This window comes from Triturus cristatus, chromosome 1_2, assembly GCF_964204655.1.
Source record: "Triturus cristatus chromosome 1_2, aTriCri1.1, whole genome shotgun sequence".
In the NCBI taxonomy this organism is placed as follows: domain Eukaryota; kingdom Metazoa; phylum Chordata; class Amphibia; order Caudata; family Salamandridae; genus Triturus; species Triturus cristatus.
The window spans coordinates 550598528-550619102 of record NC_140580.1 but is presented as its reverse complement, the minus strand read 5'-3'; positions in this window follow the sequence as shown (position 1 = coordinate 550619102).

Sequence of the window (20575 nt, the reverse complement as noted above, 5' to 3'; positions counted from 1 at the left end):
TCATATATTTACTAACATTAATACCAGCTTACCATACCACGAAAGTTCTGTGCCAATATAATTCCACTGGAGATTACACAAAGTAACTATTCATAAATACACCTGTAACTCCATACAAAAATTTCAAGTGCAATATGAAATAAACAAGTGCAAATAGCTTGTGATTCTAATGGATGGTTCCTTCAGAAAAGAAACAAGTGCTATAGAGTTCGCAATCCGAATTGATGACGTTGTGGAACAAGTGCCAGTCTATATCTTTGCAAGACACGTCTCTGATTCCACTATGTCTTTCTTCGACTTCACAGCTGGACTGATGACAGAATTCCAACAACAATTTCCAGACCCAGAAATTATGTATCACTATTGGCTAGCTAGGATGCTGTGGACTAAGAGAAACTTCTACTCTTTGCTTTCAAGATGGCCACCACCCAATGGTGTCTGCAGCTTCTCAGAATCTGTGTGTGCTAAATACATCTTCCCACTGCAATAGATGCCATCTTCCCACTCAAAATGGCATTGTGAATACAGAGAAGTATTCTGAAAATCAAGTCATGCTGAGAAAAATAACTATGAGCTCTTTCTTTTTTGAACATTTGACTTTGGGCTTTGCTAAAGACTTAAAAATTGGTTCACCAGGAACTGGACGTCTCTTCCTCTGATAGAATAGGAAGAATTCTAATGACTCACTATGATATGTATGAGTGAAAATGTGTAAAGTAATACATTGCCAATATAGTCACAGAATACTAATGACTGTTATCTACCTTTTCAATGGCACAAACATTCAGTTTAAAAAATGGGCTTATCTTCAGCAAAGAGCACAGGTTTATAAAGCTGAAATGTAGAGGAAGTGTACATTACATACATATCTCTTGTGTGCTTCAGTTTCAACAATAACATGCGTCATAACAGAACACAAGCAGCAAGTTAAACAGAACTAGAGCTAAGCAGCAGCGGTCCGTGCAGGTAAAAGCGGTGGGGTGGAGAGGCCGGGTAGGGGGGATTCCAGTGGACGATACCAAGGGAAAATTAATAATTTATTTAATTTTCCCTCTGCATCGTCTGTCGGAAATCCCCTCCCCCACGCGGCCCCGCCGCCCCACCGCTGTTACCTGCATGGACCACGGCTGGAGCTAAGGTATATCCTTTCACTGTTATGGTTAGATGCATGATATCCACAGCTGGTTAAAAATAGAGTTTCCTGTCTACTTTAGATACCCATATCGACCTGCAGACATCAGTGCCCAGCAGGAGTGATGAGTCAGTTTGATGGTGTCCGGAATCTCTGCTCTATCTCTCTTATTCCATTCTCCATTCTCTGTTTCCATTATTTATGTGGTGACAGATGGAGGCGGTGTGAGATGAATGAGTTAATCATCCCATTGGATCCAGAATATAAAGTTAGTGCTTTCTGAGAGAGATAGATGAAAGAGTCACGTCTGATCATTTGATAATAAGAGCAAGGCAGGTGAAATCTGGGAAACAGCCTTTTCGACGCAACCGTTACAACGCATTCGATTCCATTGCATGCCGTTGCAAAGCAAACGGTGTGCAGCAGTGGGTAGAAGGTGTAGGATTTAACTCCAACACCTTCCCTCCTTTTGCACACACTGGAGTTGGAATAGAAAATGTATCTATTCCAACTTCCAGCACTCCCCCGACAGAAAGTCGGGGTAAAGTTTTACATTGCAACGGCATGCGATGTAATCGCATGCGTTGTAACATCACATATTCGTGAAATCTTGTTTTAGTCATATTCCTTCCCGGGTTACGCAATGCTTAGTGCAATTTGGTGGCAGTAACTCTACTCCAACCAATCACAGGATTATGTACCCTCAGTCAAGAAGTCCCTAAGACCACTGAGATAACATACCAACGCCTCAGTAAGGCCCTCCTGAGTAGTCATTACAAGTGCTTCTGTCTCCCAGTTCATATCACAAAGGGACAGAAATCTTCCATCCATCACTAAAATGAGTTCTGCTACAGACTTCTTATGAAGGACAAACAAAATAGACCAACTGAATTTGGTGTCCATAAATCCAGGAGCCTTGCTTTTAATTAGGGCCATAGAGGTCCCTGTTTGAAGCCAGAAGCACAGACAAATAATAAAGGGCATTATTGTTGGCTAACACTTTCTTCAAAAGAATGGCCATCTGTGGCTTTCCCTGCTAAGGTAGGCTTCCTAGTTTTCTTGCAAAGATAGATGTTTTGAACATAGCACCCACTCTTTGCCCAATACTGGCACAACCCTTCTCATTGCCTCCTATTTTTCTCCTTTTAAGAAACGGGTTCTTAAGGGACCCAGTTAGCACAGGTTCTTCAAGTGATTTCTCAGTCTTGCTGACTTCTGGAGCTGTAACTATTTGTATTTTTCTTTTTGTTGCTCTTCAATTTGCAATGTGAGATTAATTAAAGCGTCACAGGTAGTAGGTCTATTTACAAACTTCAAAAACAAAATAATAAAACCCAGTCATTCCATATGAACAAACCAAAAGGTTCTAAATTTGGAATCCCATAATCATCTTAACCTTACTGCACCGTAGAGTACCTATGTTGGTTTTGTGTTCTGAAATGCTGCTTTGGGATATTACTGCTGCTTAAACAGTAAGATAAAGAGATAGGCATTATATTAGCCTTTTTGTCTCGCTGAAAATCCATGAACATGTGCATTTGTTCACCCATTCATCGCCCCTTGGTTCCACAGACTCCTAAACCCGTTATGGGAGCATAGCAATGACACCATTAAACCCAGCATTATTTCTGATGAAGGAACCCAGACTGGACCACCTATAGGACAGCTGGATGTAGGACCCCAAGGACCTCAAGAACTTCCGGCCCATCTCCCTGCTCCCGTTCCCCGTGAAGGTCATCGAGAAAACCGTCAACAAACAACTAACCCACACCGCCAAGACCAACCTCCACGAAGGAATGAAGGCCGTCGCCGAATGGATGAAGAACAGCCGACTGAAGCTGAACTCAGACAAGACGGAGGTCCTCATCCTCGGATCCACCCCTTCAGCCTGGGACGACTCCTGGTGGCCGACCTCACTGGGAACAGCCCCGACACCCACCGACCACGCACGCAACCTAGGGGTCATCCTCGACTCCACCCTATCCATGACTAAGCAGGTCAACGCCGTCTCCTCCTCCTGCTTCAACACCCTCCGCATGCTCCGCAGGATCTACAAGTGGATCCCCACCGAAACGAGAAGAACGGTCACCCAGGCCCTCGTCAATAGCAGGTTGGACTACGGAAACGCCCTCAACGCAGGAACCTCGGCCAAACTCCTGAGGCGGCTTCAACGCATCCAGAACGCCTCTGCACGTCTGATCCTCGACATCCCCCGCCGCAGCCACATCACACCCCACCTGAGAGACCTGCACTGGCTCCCCGTCAACAAGAGGATAATCTTCAAGCTCCTCATCCACGCACACAAAGCACTCCACAACATCGGTCCAGCATACCTCAACAGACGACTCAGCTTCTACACCCCCACCCGCCAGCTCCGCTCCGCCAGCCTCGCCGCAGTCCCCCGCATCCAAAGAACGACTGCTGGTGGCAGATCCTTGTCCCACCTCGCCACCAAGACCTGGAACCCCCTCCCCACCAACCTACGGCAGACCCAAGACCTGCTGGCCTTCAGAAGACGGATGTATGATGTTACAACGCACACTTTTACAACGCATGCACTTACAACGCATTTTTTACAACGCATAATCCATTACAACGCATGACATTACAACGCATGACACTACAACGCATTTTTAAAAAATACCTTTACAACGCATTACCATTACAACGCATACTACCTTTACAACGCATACCATTACAACGCATAATATTAAATTACATTTAAGGTAAGTATTAGATAGTATAGGGGTAAAAATTACTATTCTAACTCCAGGGGGTGCAACAGTAGGGTAAGTGTTGGATAGTGTAGGGGTAAAAATTACTATTCTAACTCCAGGGGGTGCAACAGTAGGGTAAGTGTTGGATAGTATAGGGGTAAAAATTACTATTCTAACTCCAGGGGGTGCAACAGTAGGGTAAGTGTTGGATAGTGTAGGGGTTAAAATTACTATTCTAACTCCAGGGGGTGCATCAGTAGGGTAAGTGTTGGATAGTATAGGGGTAAAAATTACTATTCTAACTCCAGGGGGTGCATCAGTAGGGTAAGTGTTGGATAGTATAGGGGTAAAAATTACTATTCTAACTCCAGGGGGTGCATCAGTAGGGTAAGTGTTGGATAGTATAGGGGTAAAAATTACTATTCTAACTCCAGGGGGTGCATCAGTAGGGTAAGTGTTGGATAGTATAGGGGTAAAAATTACTATTCTAACTCCAGGGGGTGCATCAGTAGGGTAAGTGTTGGATAGTATAGGGGTAAAAATTACTATTCTAACTCCAGGGGGTGCATCAGTAGGGTAAGTGTTGGATAGTATAGGGGTAAAAATTACTATTCTAACTCCAGGGGGTGCATCAGTAGGGTAAGTGTTGGATAGTATAGGGTAAAAATTACTATTCTGACTCCAGGGGGTGCAACAGTAGGGTAAGTGTTGGATAGTGTAGGGGTAAAAATTACTATTCTGACTCCAGGGGGTGCAACAGTAGGGTAAGTGTTGGATAGTGTAGGGGTAAAAATTACTATTCTAACTCCAGGGGGTGCAACAGTAGGGTAAGTGTTGGATAGTGTAGGGGTAAAAATTACTATTCTAACTCCAGGGGGTGCAACAGTAGGGTAAGTGTTGGATAGTGTAGGGGTAAAAATTACTATTCTAACTCCAGGGGGTGCATCAGTAGGGTAAGTGTTGGATAGTATAGTGTAATATTATGCGTTGTAATGGTATGCGTTGTAATGGTAGTATGCGTTGTAATGGAATGCGTTGTAAAGGTAGTTTTTAAAAATGCGTTGTAGTGTCATGCGTTGTAATGTCATGCGTTGTAATGGATTATGCGTTGTAAAAAATGCGTTGTAATGGTAGTGCGTTGTAAAAGTTGCGTTGTAAAGGTTGTTCCCCTCAGAAGACTCCTCAAGACCTGGCTCTTCGAGCAGTAGCAGCACCCCCCCTCCCCCAGTGCCTTGAGACCCTCACAGGTAAGTAGTGCGCTTTGCAAGTGACATGATTGATTGATTGATTGATTGACCCGGGCAGGGACCCAACAGACAAAGATTGGAGGGGAGGAAGGCCTACCGCAGAAAGAATTCTCAAAGAGCCCTCTTTAAACTCACACAGTTTAATTACTTGCACTTCATTTACCTGACAAGGGTGCAAAATCGCTGAATCTGCGGGTATACGTCAGATGCGCTTCAGTATTTGGTCAGAGGGTGGACCTCTTGCAGATGGTTTGCTTGCGCCTGGTGATACAGTCTTTCTGGAGTCAGGTCACGGCCAAATTGACCAGATGTTAAGTTGCACACAGCCAGCATATATGCATGGTAGGTTTAGCACCAAAAGAGGAAGGAATAAAATAAATATTTAAATTCACCTATCTAGCCCCGCTCCAACCCAGTGCAGGATGCCCACAGCATTGAAGTCAGCGCTTGATCTGATCATTGTGAGTTGAATGAAGGATGCTCATTGGCTAGCGCAGAGGGCGCATCACCGAGCATTCCATACTCTATGGACCCGGCTGCAGCATGGGAAAGTACACTCTACGAACTCGAACTCTCTAAGCAAAGACCACAGGCGTCCGAGGATGAACAGCAGGTGGCCCTTCACACAGCGGCTGAGAGACCTCTATGATTGCAGCCTCTTACAAGGAGACTGTTGGACTGATCCTCACAGAGACAGCAGCTAATATTTATCCAACACGAACGCATTTCCGGCCTGGGTGGGCGGAAGATTTGAGGGGGCGAAGTCTGGTCTGGTTGTGGCGTTAGTTGGGATTCTTTCTATTAATTGGTTCCTAACCCTATAGATGTATCCACTGCATGAACCCTGCCATAACGTGTCTCAAAAACAATATACATTGCTTTAAAAATTAATTTGTTTAAGACCTGAAGACCCTCAAAAGTGTATCTCAATCGAGCACCCCTACGTCACAGCGTCTGCAGTACGTGGCTTTCCAAACTTAAAACGCTGGCACAGGACGCCCGCTACTTACAGTGTTTGACACGTGATTCCAATGTCTGTCGCCCTAATTTAATAAACTCCTGTCTTGTGGCTGTTACTTGGCAACCGCACACTTGGCTGCTAGGGAATTATGTCACCTATTTATTTTGCAACGTGCAAAATCATCAGGCCCTGTTTTTTCTTTTTTTACTCCTCAGCATGATACATTCAGACAAATGCACCTGTAAGACGAGTGGACAGGCTGAGTGGACAGGCTGATCTTCGTAACCTTGCAGGGCAGGGCGGGCCTAGGCAATGCACTTAGAGTTACAGTGGACACTGGTTAATGATCTTTATTTCGGTTACTAAACTCGCTGTTCCTGTTCCTGCTGCCCCTCTTACCCGCCCCTCCTCCACCCCGTTGAATCAGTTGGTTCCTGTTTATTCTTGCCCCTCCCCCCAGCTGTTTCCTAGACTTTTCGGCCTATAATAAATTCTGCTTCCACTCTTATGTAGGTTGGAACTGTATAGTGCTTGTAATATGCATATGATCCAACATATAATAATAATATTCCACATTTGTAAAGCGCGAACAATCACCCGTAAGGGTCTCTATGCGCTGGGGGCCGTTGGGAAGATTAAGCAAGCTATTGCCCAGAGTCACATGGTGCTGGGCTAATCTTCTGCCGGCGCCGAGGATCGAATCGTGATTCCCAGATTCCAGAGTCAGTCGCCCTGGCCGCGGCGCCACACCTCTTCCCATATAGATGTATACAGACGATACATAGCAGATGCCTTTGTAATATAATCGAATATTGTGTGCAATCTAATATTGCCATTGAGGCACTCTGGTAACATCATGCACCACGAGGCCGGAGGCATAGCGGTTTGTAAATGTTCCCACAATGCCAAGGTCCCAATGTAGGACCATATCACACGTTAACACGTTATGGGTCTCATTTATGAAAACTGTTGCATCTCTGCGTGAAAACAGGGATGCAAAAGTTTTCACTGCGCCCTCCTTGCGACACCATGGATGGACCGTATTTAATGTAGGGCGCTTCATGTCGCAAGGAGCTACAGATGCGTCAGTATTTACTGACGTATCTGTAGGCACAAAAGTGACGCATTGCTGGGGTGTGTCTGAAAACAGATGCAACTCCAGCAATGTGTCCTTTCACATGAGGCAAGCCCCGTGTTAATGTTAATGTTTTTTTAATTTCATAAGGCGCACAGCTACCCAAGGGTTTCCCGGCGCCGCCCATCAGGAACAGAAAAAGAAATGAGAAAAGAAGAGAGAAAAATAGATTCTACATATTAAACAGCCAGGTTTTTAAGCACTTACGATATTTCTCATATATGGTTTTGGTCCGAAGTGACATAGGAAGGGAGTTCCACAAGGAGGGACCTAAACAAGAAAAGGACCGCCCGCCCATACGTGACAGTCTGGTCCTAGGCACCGTAAATTTCGCCTGAGTGGCAGAACGTAAGGAACGTGAAGGGAGATAGGGGTGAACTAAAGCATTCAGATATTGGGGCGCTTTACCAGATTTGATTTTAAACACATAGCTCAGGGCTTAGAACTTTATACGATTCTCAACCCTGAGCCAATGAAGATCTCGGAGGGAGTCTGAGATGGAAACTGTTTTTGGAACCTTGCAAAGCAACCTATCTGCCGCATTCTGCACCAACGGTAGCTTCCGTACCACGTCCTTGTTGGTTCCTAAATACAGAATGTTGCCGTAGTCCTGTCTTGAAGTATCAAGAGCATAGACCTCTGTACATTGCATGGACAACGGCAACATCCAGAGGATTTTCCTAAGCCGTTTGAGGATAGTAAAGCAGGTGGAAGACACTTTCACTGCTTGTTGTCTCATTGAAAGCTGGTCATCAATTATAACGCCTAAATTCCGGACCTGCTGATTAGGCTGGGGCAAAGCGTCCATTTCAGCCGGCCAATATTGGGGGCCCCACAGATCTTTATTCTTGCCCAGTATCATCACCTCTGTCATTTCGCCACTGAGTTTAAGCAGGTTGACTTGCATCCAGCCTGCTATATTCCTCAGGCCAGACTGAAGAGAGGATGATTTGGACGCCCTTTCAGCGGATAGGGAGAAAACAATCTGGGTGTCATCGGCATAGGAAAAGAGAGACAACCCAGAGTCTTCAGCAATCGACGCCAGAGGCCTGACATAGATGTTGAATACATGAGGGCTAAGAATCGAGCCTTGAGGAACCCCGCAGGGTGAAGAAAAAGTGTTGGAACTGGATGTGGGAGAGAAGACTTGGAACGTACGATCAGCCAGGAAATCCTCAAGCCAATTAAGTGCCAAGCCAGTCACTCCCAAAGATTGCAAGTCTTCCAAGAGCAAACTATGAGAAACCATGTCAAACGCAGCACTTAAGTCTAGGAGTATAAGAGCCACAGTATCCCCGGTATCAACACAGTTACGTAGCATTTCTGTGACTCCAAGCAGAGTAGACTCCATGGAGAAACCTGGTCTGAAGCCAGACTGTGAGCCATGCAGAAAATTTTGGGATTCAACAAATGATGTCAGTTGGATATTGACATGTTTTTCCAAACTTTTGGAGAAAGCCGGAAGCAAAGAAATGGGCCGGAAAATAGACAGTTGCGTGGAGTCAGCATTCACTTTTTTTTAAAAGTGAAAGAACCATCGCATGCTTCCATGGTACCTTTACTTCCATTAAGAAGGCATTAAGCAACTCCATAATTAACAACAGAGAAGACTCTTCGAATTTATGGAGCACAGTAATGGGAACTGGGTCCCTAGGAGAACCGGATCTAAGATTATCCAGAATTCGCCTAAAAGAAATTTTATCTAAGGGCACCCAAGTTTCTAAATTGCCAGTGGTTGTCAAGAATGTTCTGGCCTGTGGTTCCGTACTTTTAATTGACTGATAAGTATTCTTAATTTGCTGTTTTTCATTTGCCGGTTGGGATTAAGTGTGGAATATATACTTTCAACATTATTTAGAAAGAACATAGCAAGATCATCACATTGTGATTCAGTGTGATCCGGGGGTTGGGTAGGCAAGCCGCGCCCGATAGTTCTTTGACAAGCTTGAACAATGTCTTGGCGTTGTTCTGTGCCCTAGGAAGGGTAGAGATCACATGCTCTGCACGCGCAGCTTTACAAAGTGAGTGGTAGTCTTTTTTTGCCTTCTTATAGGCTAATTTTGTATCTAGAGCGTAGTTCTTTCTCCAGCGTCTCTCTGACGCTTTACATTTACTTTTCTCCGCTTTTGAACTCTCAGAAAACCAAGGGGCAGGTGTCCGGTGATTGTTCACCTTCTTAACAGAAGATGGAAGACAAACATCAATGGAATTAAGTATCCAATTATATCTGGCATCCGCGTCTGTTATAGAAATTGAGCAGGAGATGGGGGCACTCGTAGATAGAAGATTATTAAAAGTTTTAATATCCAGTTTACCCCAGTTTCTTGAATTTGACTTATGGCCAAACACGGTAGGGACTCGGCTCAATAAATCTTTTGTGACCCGAAAGCCCACCAGGAAATGATCCGACCAGAGTACTGGAAGAGCAGGGAGGCAGCTGATGTTAGGCAAATTAGAAAAGATAGGGTCCAATAAATGGCCAGCAACGTAAGTGGATCCCGAATTGCAAAGCGGAATGTTCATAGCTGCTAGATCTAAGATAAGTGCAGCACTAGTTGCACATGCCTGGTCATCAAAGTGCAGGTTAAGATCACCCAGGATGGTGAAATTGGCAAGGTCCAGGAGATATGGAGCAATTATACCAGGGAAAGAGTCAGCCCATACCCCAGCGGGCCCTGGGGGGCGATACAGCAAAATGCCAGAAAAGGTGAGCTGTGGGTTTATGGTAAGTTTAAATAATGCCGCCTCACAGCCTACAAAAGATAGATCTTCAAATGCGCATGTATAGGATTCTTTATAAATGATTGCAATACCTCCTCCCATTTTAATTCTTCTGTCAAGCGCAATATCAGGCCCAGAACACTCCTGCAACCAGGTTTCTGTGAGAAAAATAGCATCAGGCTGCTCATTGACCAAAAGGTAAAAAATGTCTGACTTGTGTTTAGGGAGTGAGCCACAATTAATATTAAAAATGTATAATCTTTGTCAGATATTTTACAAAGATTAATGGGAACATTGCCCTGGACCTTATCAATCCTTGGAGGAGTGGTTAGAGAGCTACATCCTTTATATGAGTGTATCTCAGATGTAAAGATACAGCACAGGCAGTTAAAAACCATAATCTCTGTGTTAAATAGCTCACAGGCGGAGGATAACACACTATTGAGATCTATCAGCTGCTTGTGAGAGTACCTAATAGGAGTCCTCTTGATCGGACCAGGGGTCATGGCCCCTGGCCCCGGTCGAACGCAGGCGGGCGCAGACAGGCTTGCCTTAGGCGTGCCAACGGCGTGCCCGCTGCGCGCATCCGATTCGCGTCCATTATATAGAATAATGGCAGGACGACGTGCATACGCTGGTGAGCTAACCGGCCAAGAATGCGTGGCAAACCAAGATGGCCACCCGCGATCAACAAGTTTAAGGTGAAAATGTGTAGTTCTGCTACGAGGAGTATAACACACTCCAAAAAGTAAAAAGTCAGTTTTTGAAGCCCCCAGAACACAAAATTCATATTTTAAAATAGGTAAAAACACAAGGAAACACAGCGTTAAAATTCAATTAGCAGCGAACCTAACAGGAGCAGCGTGTCCGATCCGCGACCAATATATAGAATAATGGGTGGACGGCATGCATACGCTGGCGTGCTGACTGGCCAAGAACGCGTGGCAACCCAAGATGGCCGCCCGCGATCAACAAGTATTAGGTGCAAATGTGCAGTTCTGCTACAAGAAGTATAGCACACTCCAAAAAGTAAAAAGTCAGTTTTTGAAGCCCCCAGAACACAGAATTAATATTTTAAAATAGGTAAAAACACAAGGAAACATAGTGTTAAACTTCAATTAGCAGCGAACCTAGCAGGCACAGCGCGTCCGATCGTGACCATTATATAGAATAATGGCAGGACGGCATGCATACGCTTGCGCGCTAACCGGCCAAGAACGCGTGGCAACCCAAGATGGCCGCCTGCAATCAACAAGTTTAAGGTGAAAATGTGCAGTTCTGCTACGAGGAGTATAACACACTCCAAAAAGTTAAAAGTCCGTTTTTGAAGCCCCCAGAACACAGAATTAATATTTTAAAATAGATAAAAACACAAGGAAACACAGTGTTAAAATTCAATTAGCAGCGAACCTAACAGGTGAAAGGGCCTGCATTAGTCTTACACCTGCTGTGAGGCAGGCGCAAGATATTGACGCAGTAGCGCCCAAGAAGTGTCGCAGTGAAATCTCATAGATTTCACTGCGCCACTTCTACAAGCCTTTATTACGGCAGAATGCCCACCCTGCATACATAATACCTGACGCAGGTATAATGTATTACAACAAACAAATGATGGACGGAATGCTGACAATGCATACATTCTCCCCCAGTCAAGAGATCTGGGTTAAATCCATCGTTCTTTTGCCCACTACACCACCCCAGTTTAGACATGGCCATATGCAAATCAGTCTTGACCCTGTGCCTCATGGGAACAGTCCAGCCCGAACTGCCAAGCCATGTCTTCCCTGGACCGGAATCAAGCATCCTAGGACCGGTTTCTGGCTATCAGCTGTCATCAGCCAGGATAGCTTGACTCCAGTGGTGTAGTGAGCATGGGTCCCACGTCTGGGAATACCCATCCCACTTAGGGCGAAAAGCGTTACAACAAACAAATGATGGACGGAATGCTGACAATGCATACATTCTCCCCCAGTCAAGAGATCTGGGTTAAATCCATTGTTCTTTTGCCCACTACACCACCCCAGTTTAGACATGGCCATATGCAAATCAGTCTTGACCATGTGCCTCATGGGAACAGTCCAGCCCGAACTGCCAAGCCATGTCTTCCCTGGACCGGAATCAAGCATCCTAGGACCGGTTTCTGGCTATCAGCCGTCATCAGCCAGGATAGCTTGACTCCAGTGGCGTAGTGAGCACGGGTCCCACGTCTGGGAATACCCATCCCACTTAGGGCGAAAAGCGTTACAACAGGGTCAAGACTGATTTGCATATAGCCATGTCTAAACTGGGGTGGTGTAGTGGGCAAAAGAACGATGGATTTATCCCAGATCTCTTGACTGGGGGAGAATGTCTGCATTGTCAGCATTCAGTCCATCATTTGTTTGTTGGAACGCTTTTCGCCCTAAGTGGGATGGGTATTCCCAGACGTGGGACCCGTGCTCACTACGCCACTGGAGTCAAGCTATCCTGGCTGATGACGGCTGATAGCCAGAAACCGGTCCGAGGATGCTTGATTCCGGTCCAGGGAAGACATGGCTTGGCAGTTCGGGCTGGACTGTTCCCATGAGGCACAGGGTCAAGACTGATTTGCATATAGCCATGTCTAAACTGGGGTGGTGTAGTGGGCAAAAGAACGATGGATTTAACCCAGATCTCTTGACTGGGGGAGAATGTCTGCATTGTCAGCATTCCGTCCATCATTTGTTTGTTGTAACGCTTTTCGCCCTAAGTGGGATGGGTATTCCCAGACGTGGGACCCGTGCTCACTACGCCACTGGAGTCAAGCTATCCTGGCTGATGACGGCTGATAGCCAGAAACCGGTCCTAGGATGCTTGATTCCGGTCCAGGGAAGACATGGCTTGGCAGTTCGGGCTGGACTGTTCCCATGAGGCACAGGGTCAAGACTGATTTGCATATAGCCATGTCTAAACTGGGATGGTGTAGTGGGCAAAAGAACGATGGATTTAACCCAGATCTCTTGACTGGGGGAGAATGTCTGCATTGTCAGCATTCCGTCCATCATTTGTTTGTTGTAACGCTTTTCGCCCTAAGTGGGATGGGTATTCCCAGACGTGGGACCCGTGCTCACTACGCCACTGGAGTCAAGCTATCCTGGCTGATGACGGCTGATAGCCAGAAACCGGTCCTAGGATGCTTGATTCCGGTCCAGGGAAGACATGGCTTGGCAGTTCGGGCTGGACTGTTACCATGAGGCACAGGGTCAAGACTGATTTGCATATAGCCATGTCTAAACTGGGGTGGTGTAGTGGGCAAAAGAACGATGGATTTAACCCAGATCTCTTGACTGGGGGAGAATGTCTGCATTGTCAGCATTCCGTCCATCATTTGTTTGTTGTAACGCAGGTATAATGTAGGCAGGCTTTTACAAAGTGACGCATCTGCTTAGATGCCCCACTTTGTAAATAGGGCACAACGTGGCGCATTATTTATGCCGCCGCAGCGTCACAAAAAGTGACGCAACGGCGGTGTAAAAGTGTCACAGGCCTTCATAAATAAGGCCCTATATTTTTATATTACGTGTTTATTTTGTGATTACTTGAAAATGCAAGCTTGACCATTCGGGAAAAAGGAGACTTCATGGAGAGACTCCTTTTTCTTTGTCACTGGTGTTTATGGGCTCTCTCTCACAGTCTCCCTTTTCAGTTCCTGTGCATCTCTTTTACTGTTCTTTGCCTGTGTCTATGCTGGTAACTTATTATCTCTGACGCGTCTCTCTAATTTATTCACTCTTTCCACTGTGTCTTTCATTGCTTCACGTCCTGGCATCCACATTCACCATCTCCTGGTCTCGATTTTGGAACTTGACTCTTTCTTTCAGTTTCGATTACTCTGCTTTTTTTGTATTTTCTTTCTGACTCAAGCTTAGAGTGAGCCCTTAAACCTGTACACCTAGACATTTGCCCAGAGCAGGTTTGAAAGAGCTATGAAGTGAGCATGCACCTTGTGAAAACATTACTTCTAAGGCCCTATTTGAATGCGCATTACATATGGTAATTCGATGACTTGTTTGTGTGGCTTTACACATTTGTTCGGGGATGCGTGTTAGGGTGTACATGGTCAGTTTTATCCACGGCAGAAAATGTTGTGGTTCGGCCCTTTACCTGCTTTCTTGTCCCCCCGCCCTAAGAATGCAAGGACACGGGCTGCTGGGGAACACGTCTTTATTCTCCCTGCTTCAGGCACGAATTGCCGCTTCCACCCTGCGGCTCATCCCCTTCCCTTTCCGGCCATGCCTGACCTTGGGGTAAAGTTGGGACAGGCATGGCGACACAACATCTCCCCCTTTTGTATTTTTTGAACGTTCAACATCTCTCTCAGAGTTCTTCAATGAGTCGGGTGGGCTTCTGAATGGTCCTTCATGGTCGGCTGGATTGTGGTTGACTGTGGGGACGCTCTCTTCTCAGATCACAGGTCTCAGATACCCATCTGGGTTCTTCGTGACTGCTTTTTTCTTGACTTGCCACGTCTGTGTCCCAGTCAGGTCTCCGAGTCCAAGTGTAGACTGTCGTATCGCACTTTTTGAAGTGTGACACATTTCTGATTGTTCTCTTAATTCCGGACTCGGCTGTAATCAAGGTCCCTTTTCTTCTTGTTACTTGCAGTGTATGAGCGTGATAGCGGCTGTCTGCTTTGGATTTCCTTTCTTGTCTCACCAGCACCCAGTCTCCTTCTCGGATGTCAGACGTCTTGGTGTGTCTGCGATGGTCTGGATATTCCTTCATTTTCGCCTTCTTAGTCCGATCCAATTCTACCAGGGTCTCGTGGTCTGAAGTCGTAATTCTGGACTGTGTAACAGCGTCTGCGGTTGGTATCCGGATGCGAGGGATCCACCTGAGCATCGGAGTGGCAGGACAGTGGTTTGCGGTACTGTGTGGCGTTGTCCTGTATGCCCGTAGTACTTCGTTTAGTGCTGGCTGAATATCATGGTGCGTTAGCTCAACTTGTTGCATTGTCTTTTTTATGGTGGCCATAAATCGCTCCACCATCCCGTTGGCCTGGGGCCACAAGGGAGTGATTTTTCTGTGCTTGAAATTTAGGTGTCTCGCGAATTCTGCAAATTCTTGTCCATTAAAAGGTGGACCATTGTCAGTCTTCACCAACGTGGGGATTCCCCACACGGCAAATGCTTCATCAATGACAGGTATGACAGTGGTCGCTTTGATAAAGGAAATCTGGTGAGCGATGGGGAATTGGGAGTATTCGTCCATGATGACGATGATGTATTTTCACAACTTCAGCGGGCCAAAGAAGTCGACAGCTACTTGTTGCCATACACTGTCTGGTAGGTCCGACATCTGCAGGGGAGCGTGTGATTCTTCTCGCCCTACTAGTTGACAGTGTGGGCAGTCTCGGAGCGTGGTCTCTACCACCTGGTCAAGGGAAGGGAACCAGACGCGCTCTCGCAGCGCTTTCTTCGTGGCTACTACCCCTCGATGTCCTTCGTGTGCCAGATTTACAGTTCCCTGTCTCAGCTGACTGGGAATGACAATCCTCCGATCTCTTAGTAGTAGCCCATTGGCACTGATGGAGAGTTCATCTTTGACGTGCTTGAATGCCATGAGTTTCTGCGTGTTGATGATGTTGATGGTGTCACTCGCCTTCGGTTCTTCTAGGTGTCGCCATGAGTCGGTGCGAACACGATGTATGATGTTTTGGAGTGTGACATCTTTAGCAGATGCATCAATGATGGCTCTAATGGAACGTCCGGTGGGCAAGCTTGGTCAATATTGAAGTGGAGATATTCTTCAGCTACAGAGTGTCGCACTCGCGTCTGAGCTTGGGGATGCCGCGAAATGTAATCTGGCGGGTTCACTGCCTTCCCCGGTTTGTGAATGATGGTATACGTGTAGTCTTGCAGGCGGATGCCCCACTATTCGATTCGCAGAGGCATCTTTGCCCGGGGGTTCCCAAAGAAGGTTGCTAGCGCTTGGTGGTCAGTGATGAGTGTGTAGTGCTTGCCATATACGAAGAGGTGAAAGTGCTCACACACCCACACAACAGCCAGGCTTTCTTTTTCTGTTGGGGATTATGCTTTTTCTGTGTCAGTGAGGCTGCTGCTGGTGTATGCGACAATGTGGCGTTGGTCGGCTTCGTCATCGTATTGCGCCAGAATCGCTCCTAGCCCAACGGGACTGGCATCCACTGTGATTTCTGTCTTCCGCTTGGGGTTGAATTACGCTAAGTTGATGGCAGATCTCACCGCTGTCTTAATTTTGTTGAAGGCTTGTTCACACGTGGCTGACCACTGAAAGCTTTGCCCTTGTCGAGTCAGTTCTCTAAATGGGTAACTGATGGTGGCATAATCTTTGATGTAGCGGGCGCAGTAGCTGGCCATACCCAGGAATGAGCGGATGTCACTGATATCATGCGGCTGTGGAGTGTCCGATAGTGCTGATACTTTTTCGGGGTCAGGTCTCATGCCCTCTTTTGAGAAGATGTGGCCGTAGAATTTGAGAGTCGACTTGTGAAACTCGCCGAACAGCCTCCTGAAAAATCTCGGCCGCTGATGAAATCCCGAAGTTGAGGCACTTATACCTGAAAAGTCCTTGGTGTGTGGTGAATGTAGTGATATATCGTGACCGTTCGTGCAACTCAAGTTGATGATACCCCTTGTTGAGGTCTAGTTTTGAGAAAACTGTCGCTCCCTTCAGGTGTGTGATCATGTCGCTGATGTGGGGTCCTGGGTGTCACTCCTATTCGATGGCTGTGTTCGGAGCTCGCATGTCTACGCACAGGCGTACTTTGTTGTCCTGGGCTCTCTTGGGCACGACCATCACTTGCGACTCCCATGGAGTTGGTCTAGTTGATCTTTCTTTGATGTCTGACTTTAGTAGGTCTTGGAGTTCGTCGTCTACCGCTTGTTGTAGGTGAAATGGCACTTTCCTGTGATGCTGTGCCACTGGTGTCACTTGCTCATTGATGTGCAGCTTGACCTTGAAATGGGCTAGCTTCCCTAGACCGCTGAACAGCTTCGGGAACTTGTTGACAATGTCTGGCTGGCGAGTCATCCACTTTGTACAGGATCTCGACTAGCTTCAGGCGTTCTGCCATTGGTAAGCTGAGAAGGCAGTCTGCTGCTTCAGGGCCTTCAATCACATGGATGTGTGCTTGAATTTTCCTGTCTTTGTAGGTCAGCGTGGTACGAAATTGTCCTAGACATGGTAATGGTTCTCTGGACATCCACTTGTAGACCCGTACTGCGGCTGGCTCTAGCTTCGGTTTTGGATTCATGCTCTGGTATTCGGTGGCACAAATGTAGTTGAGCGATGCGCCTGTGTCTAGAACAAACTTGGCGGAATGACTTCCCATTCGGATGTGTAATCGTGGGTACTTCTTCAGTCTATCTGGGTCTGCCACCATGCAGACATACATACATATTCATCACTGTCTTGTGATATGGGAGTAAGGGAGGACGACTCTCTGGACGTTGACCGCTGGGATCGGTATGAGTTGTGCGACTGTGTACTGGATCTTGATGAGCTCATCGAGTGGTCTCTTCGTCCTTGTACAGCCCTTACGTGGTGACGTGATCCTGTATTTTGCTTGGTCTGTCTCGTCTCCGTGCGACGGGCTTGACAAGCGGCTCAAAGTGGTTGTCTTTCCCCCATCGGTGGCATTGTTGGCCAATGGGTGGACACTGACCTGTGTGAGGGTGGTCTTGGCCACACCAGTAGCATTGTGGTGGTTGTCTTCGGGAGTGACTGTTATTTGTCCCTCTGTGGGGTGACTTCGTACAAGGTGATCTTGTAAATCTTCCCGATGTGTGGCGGTCCAGACGGTGTCTTGGTTCTGTGTGAGACTGTATACGGAGAGCTTGTTCATTCCTTTCAGTTTTGCTGGCCTCCATCTTCCTTGCATGCTCTTCTGCTTGGTCGTTGATGCAGGTGAGTTCTTCTATCTCGTCGAGAGTGTAGTGCTTCTTCAGTAGTCGACAGCGTAGTGACTCAGACTGGCATTCGTCAATGATACATAGGCGAAGTGCGTCTTCTGTGTTGAAGTTGTCAAATTCACCATTGCGGGCTAGAAGCTTGAGGCGGGAGATAAAGTCGCCCATGGATTCATCTCGCTCCTGAGACGTGAGGTTGAATGTGTAACGCTCGTAGTCTAGGTTCCCCTTGTGAAGGAACTTCTTATTCAGAGCTTCTCTCACGCTCTCATATGACGCAGCATTGGCCGGTGGTAGGTCTTTAATGATTTGTCCAATGTCTTTACCTATAAGATTACGTAGGGCTATGAGTTGTTGGGCAGTCACGGACTTGTGACCCCTTCATGAAGTCTTCAAAATCCTCAAGCCAACTCTTCCACACGAGGCCCATGCTGTTTCCAGACGTCAGTGTTAGTGGTTCAGGAGGGCACAGGTATGATACTCCCATGAGTATCGGTCCAGGTGGTGCGGCATTGTGTGCCGGGCCAGGCACGGCTTGCTGCGAGGAGTCAGGGTCCGACATGGTGGGGCGCAATATGGCTCCGATAGGCTTCAGAGGCGTCTGTGAGGCTCAGTATCACTTTTGGCGGGCCCCAGGGGGTTTTAAGCCCACGGATGTGATGCACAAAGAATGCAAGTGCAGTGATGAAAAAGTACATACCCTCACCCGTGCACAAACCAGGGGTCACTCATATCGCACAGAGCTACAACCAGAGCCTGTTCTTTGTAAAATCTAGTTGCATTCTCCTTTGGTTATTTTCACAAGGGCACAACCAGAGGCAACGTCATCAGTAATATGCTGGACGGCCAAACATTATTGTGTCTTTGGAAAACAAAATAAAATACCTGCTTTTCACTGCATCTAAAAAAAACAAAAAGGTGCTTGAATTGATCTTCTCCACTGGCTATCACTGGCAACCACAGCCCTTTCTATCACCCCTGCAGCTTGGTGCGCTCAGCAGCTAATCCACTAATGCAGTGACACAACACTAGATGAACCGACCTATCACTCCCTCATAGGTCATGTAGAAGATACAGTTCTCTGACACTTACTTTTCAGATCCTGAATATGTGCAAAATGCTCATGCAATAAGTGGAACCATCAAGGAAGGGTACTGCGAACATGTGACTAAATTTCAGCAGCAAAGACCTCAGCACAATTATAATTTAATGATCTAATGATTTACTCTTTTCTTCGCAGAAGAAAAAAGGAGAAAGAAGAATGGAAGATCTGAAACCGGCATAAACACGTAAGTCATAAAAGTCTCAACTATGGTCTGGACAATACCTCCTTTGGTGCCTAATCAAAGGCGTAACAACGGCCCCCACAGCCCCCGTGGTGCAGGGGGCCCCCAGACTTACCTATACTGCAGGGGGCCCCCACAGTCCCTACTGATGTGTGTGTGAGGGTCCCCTTCAGCATATCTAGCAGGAGGGCCCCCTCACATTTTGTTATGCCACTGCATCTAATGTGCCTCTCCAAAAGGCGTTGTCACCCCGACAGACCTTTGTGCCTCTCCAGAAGGCGTTGTCACCCCGACAGACCTTTATGCCTCTCCAGAAGGAAGGCACTGTCACCCCGACTGACCTTTCTGCCTCTCCAGAAGGCATTGTCACCCCGACAGACCTTTCTGCCTCTCCAGAAGGTTATTGTCACCCCGACAAAACTTTCTGCCTCTCCAGAAGGGATTGTCACCCCAACAGACCTCCGTGCCTCTCCAGAAGGCGCTGTCACCCCAACAGACCTTTCTGCCTCTCCAGAAGGCATTGTCACCCCGACAAAACTTTCTGCCTCTCCAGAAGGGATTGTCACCCCAACAGACTTTCCTGCCTCTCCAGAAGGAAGGCACTGTCATTACGACAGACCTTTGTGCCTCTCCAGAAGGCGTTGTCACCCTGACAGACTTTTCTGTCTCTCTAGAAGGCATTGTCACCCGACAGACTTTTATGCCTCTCCAAAAGGCATTGCCACCCTGACAGATCTTTGTGCCTCTCCAGAAGGCATTTTCACCCGACAGACCTTGATGCCTCTCCAGAAGACACTGTCACCCGACAGACCTTTCTGCCTCTCCAGAAGGTATTGTCACCCAACAGATCTTTCTGTCTCTCCGGAAGGGATTGTCACCCCGACAGACATTTCTGCCTCTCCAAAGGAAGGCACTGTCACCCCGACAGACCTTTGTGCCTTTCCAGAAGGCGTTATCACCGACAGACCAGACAGAACTTTCTTCCTCTCCAAAAGGCATTGTCACCCGACAGACCTTTCTTGCCTCTCTAGAAGGGATTGTCACCCTGACAGACCTTTGTGCCTCTCCAGAAGGAAGACACTGTCATCCTGACAGACCTTTGTGCCTCTCCAGAAGGCGTTGTCACCCGACACACCTTTGTGCCTCTCCAGAAGGCGTTGTCACCCCGACAGACCTTTGTGCCTCTTGTGGTAAATAATTTAATTACCGGGACTTAATTTGATACGGAAACATAATAAAAATAGCTCAGTAAAATAAGAGGCAGAATCCGTGGTATTAGAGGTTCGGAATGGGCTTTATTCCAATGGATGATTCGAATCGGTGACTCCGAGTTCCATCACCACGAAGGTTCAGGAAGTGAAGTACGTACTTTATCGATAAGTAAACACTTTTATACAATAGGCATTACAGTGAAGCAAATGCAGGAGGCGTAACAATTGACAGTGAAGATAAAAGATACATGCGTAGCA